The 4,096-nt window shown below is 37.5% G+C and overlaps 1 long non-coding RNA gene across 1 annotated transcript in view; it reads left to right on the forward strand.

The window, feature by feature from the left end:
* Positions 1 to 483: 483 nt before the first annotated feature.
* Positions 484 to 4,096, forward strand: part of LOC125614343 — a 15,349-nt gene continuing 11,736 nt past the window's right edge. The window contains exon 1 of the long non-coding RNA XR_007344948.1: positions 484 to 548. This is a non-coding gene — a long non-coding RNA (uncharacterized LOC125614343). The remainder of the gene's footprint in view (positions 549 to 4,096) is intronic.

Genomic DNA, 4,096 nt, shown 5'->3' on the forward strand with positions numbered 1-4,096 from the left:
GTATTTTTTTTTTTTTTTTTGCTATTGGATGGAATGTTCTATAATATTGTTGGATCTATTTGATCTAAAATGTAGTTTCAGTCCAATATTTCCCTATTGATTTTCTGTTTACTTCATCTGTTCAATGTCAAAAGTGGGGTCTCCTATTTTTGTATTACAGCCTCTTCATATCTATTAATATTTCCCATTAAAATTGAGATGTTCTAATGTTAGTTGCATATATATTACAGTCATTGTAACTCCTTGATTAATTAGCATTTTTCATTATATAATCACCTTCTTTGTCTGTTTTTATAGTATTAGACTTATAGTCTATTTTGTTTAATGTAAGCATATTACTCTCACTATTGGTTTTCATTTGTAGAGACTTATCTTTCTTATCCCTTTATTTTCTAAAGAGAAATTACTATGTCAAGAAAATATTTCAGTATTATTTTGTTTCATGCAAAGATAGTTAAATTTTTAAATTCTCTTTTTCTTTTTAGGATCTGGAGACTCTGATGATTTTAATCTGGAGGATGCACTGAAAGAAACTTCCTCAGTAAAGCGTGAGTAGTAAATCAAACTATTAAAACCAAACAGTAGTGATTAATAGGGACTACCCACTCAGAATATATATACCCTCAAGAATAACAAGGTAGTCTATATTACACTTGATCAGGTTAAGCATGACTAGAAATTATATTATTTTTAAAATATGAATATGTGAAGTCCTTTGTTGAGGAAATCTAACAATGTCCCCAAGAGGGAACTACAGTAGGCTGTGGAGTATGTTAGTTTTTTTGTGCTGTTCTGTCAATTTATTCTATAAATCTTTTTCTGAAGATTAGTTGGTATTTTTTGTTTTCCATTACATGTGCAGGGCTTTTTCATATGTACATATATAGCTTGTTTTTGACTGCTGCTTCGTATGCTACAGTATGCATTCAGCAAACATCTGAGTGCCACCTCTGTGACAGTTCTTTTTTTGTTTTTAGAGAGAGAGCGAATTTTAATATTTATTTTTTAGTTTTCGGCGGACACAACATCTTTGTATGTGGTGCTGAGGATCGAACCCGGGCCGCACACATGCCAGGCGAGCGCGCTACCTCTTGAGCCACATCCCCAGCCCTCTGTGACAGTTCTTGTTTTAGGCACTGGGGAGATAGAGCACAGACTGGTGCCTCTTAGAACTAGCATTCCAGTAGTATGGATTTGGCCATGGCCAATAATGACATTTATTCACTGGCAGATATGTAGTTTTTTCCCCCCTTTTTACACAATTACAAATAGGGCTACAGTGAACATTCTTGTCCATGTCCTTTGTACCTATGTGTAATGAAACTGCTAGGGCAAAGTGTATGTGTATTTTACATCTCAGTAAATTTTGTCAAATTGTATTCCAAAGTGGGTGTGCTGTTATGTACTGCCACTGATATTGTTGCAATAAGACCTTTTTTCTCAGACCTGCTACAATAACACTAGATTTTTCTTATCAATATTTTCCAAATATGATAGACAAAACAATATCTCATTGTTTATTATGCATTCCCCTGATTATAGTACGATAGAGCATCATATTACATATTTATTGGCCAGTTGCATTTTCCTCTTTGATGAACTGTCTGTTCACATCCTTTCCCCATCTTTCTGCTGGCTACTCATCTTTTCAAAATGAGTTTAGAGGATTTCTTTGTATATTCTGTGTTGAGAAAGTTAGGGGCTCTGGAGTGAGACCCTTCCTAGGTCTGAACCCAGCCTCTGCCATTAATTGACTGTCACCTTGTATAAGTCAAGTGATTTCTCTGCATCTCAGTTTCCTCATCTAATAATAATAATAATAATAATAATAGTAATAATAGTAATAATAATAATACCTGCCTTCTGGGATAATTGTAAGGATTAGATGAGATGATCCACGTGAAGCATTCAGCACAGTACTTGGAACAAGGTGAATAACAAGTGTTAGCCATTGTTGTTCTTTGACTGGCTTGGTTGGAGTGACTGACTGTGATTGGGCAAGCATACCCAAGGAACACACAGACCTGCCTAAATCAACTGATAGACTCAACACAGTTCCTGCCAAGATTCCAGCTGGACGTTTTGCAGAAATGAAAAGGCTGATTCAAAAATTCATATGGAAATTCAGGTGACTCAAAATCTTCAAAACTTAATGCAAAATGTATAATATTCAAAGTATTGTGGTATGGATAAAAAGACAGATTTAGAGATCTGTGGACTAGAATTGAGAGTCTAGAAATAAACCCTGACATCTATGGCCAGTTAATTTGTTGTGAAACAAATGCCAAGATCATTCAAAGGGCAAAGAACAGTCTCCATCAAATGGCGCTGGGACAACTGGCTATCCACAAGCAAAAGAATGAAGTTGGACCTTTACCTTATACCACACACAAAAATCAACTCTGAAGGATGATAAACCTAAAAAACTATATATCTCTTAGAAGTTAATGTTTGCATGTGGTGTGAGGTAAGAGGTTAGAGTGTTCTTAGGACTTTCCTGAGCATGCACACAGTCTTATGCATGTGAGTGGCCTCTTTGATTCCCAGGAAAATAAATAATTTATTGACAATGTTGATTTTAATGAAATTATTAAACATTTCTAAAAGTAACAGGACAAGAAATGATAAGTATAAACAGACTCCAAATTAATAAACTTATTATTCTTTAATGGGGCCTTTTTATATGGTGCTAGATATTGAACCCAAGCCTGTGCATGCTAGGCAGGTGCTCTGTCACTGAGTTACACCCCAGCCCCTTAGTATTAGTATTAATACTAATACCCCCTTCTGAGTCATGTGCCAGACCATCTAATCTGAGTCTTAGGCACCCATCAGCCAGTGTGTCTGGAACTCTTAGCGCCACCAAATGTCATGTCTGTTGTTGAAAGACAGCCCTTAGGACCACATCATGCTGCCACCTTTTGTTTTCTACCTTACCTTACATTTCATGTAGTTGAGATTTCAAAGACATAGGCCTTGGTCCAATCATTTATCCTATGGAGAATGTTCTCATTTGTACATTGTGCATTCCTTCTCTTGTTTAAAAAAATTCATGAACCACCTAGTTTGGGGTACCCTTGTCAGTGACCTCTGTCTATTCATTCATCAATGCTTAATGTGTACCTGCTTGCTGCCAGGCACAATCCTAGGTGTTAGGCATATACTGTGGAAAAGGTCACTGCCCTTATGAAGTTACTTTCTTCAGGAGGACACAGAAAGTACCTAAAATAATTTCAGGATGATGTGATGGTGGAGGCCCAAAGAGGTGATAAGGAGCAGCTCCTTTAGATACAGTGGCAAAGGTTCTCTGAAGAGAGGTGATGTGCAAGGAGCCATGCAGATTGGGGAAAAAGCCTTCAAGGCTAAGGGATCAGGCATGAGAACTCTGAGGTAGAAAAGTGCTGGGCTTACTCGGGCCTGGAACGCAGCCTGTGTGGCTGGAGTGTGGAGAGAGTTGGAGAAAGCATAGAGAAGTTGTCAGGGAACAAATCATACAGGATCTCATAGGGCATGGTGGTGACTTTTATTGTAGGTGTAAGGGGAAGCTCCTTAAGGATTTTTGAATAGCTTTATTGGCATATAATTCATATTCCATAAAATTTACCCATTTCAACATGTACAATGCTTTTAGTGTACTCATAGGATTGTGCAACCATGACTGTTGTCATTTTCTCTTCTTTTCTGTAGTGCTAGGAATGGAATCCTGGGCTTTGCACACATGAAGCAAGCACTCTACCCCCACTTACTTTTCCAGCCATCAGTCAATTTTGGAATGTTTTCACCATATCATAAAAAATAAGCCCTGTACCCTATGTTACTTCATTTTCTATGGCTGTAGCTGAATGCACAGACTGGGTTGTTCATACAAGATAAAGGCTGGTTTGGTTCATGGTTCTGTGGGCTGGGAAGTGTAGGAGCATGGTGCTAGAATCTGGGGAAGGCTTCTTGCTGCATCATGGCATGGAGAGACAAAGCAAGTCAGACCTTGTTTTTGTAACAAAGCCATTCCTACAATGACCATTATTTCAGTAAGACCCTCCTGAGGTCAGAGCCCTCATGACCCCATCATTTCTTTTTTTTTTTTTTTTTTTTTTTT

Source organism: Marmota marmota, unplaced genomic scaffold (assembly GCF_001458135.2).
Source record: "Marmota marmota marmota unplaced genomic scaffold, marMar, whole genome shotgun sequence".
NCBI classification, from domain to species: Eukaryota; Metazoa; Chordata; class Mammalia; order Rodentia; family Sciuridae; genus Marmota; species Marmota marmota.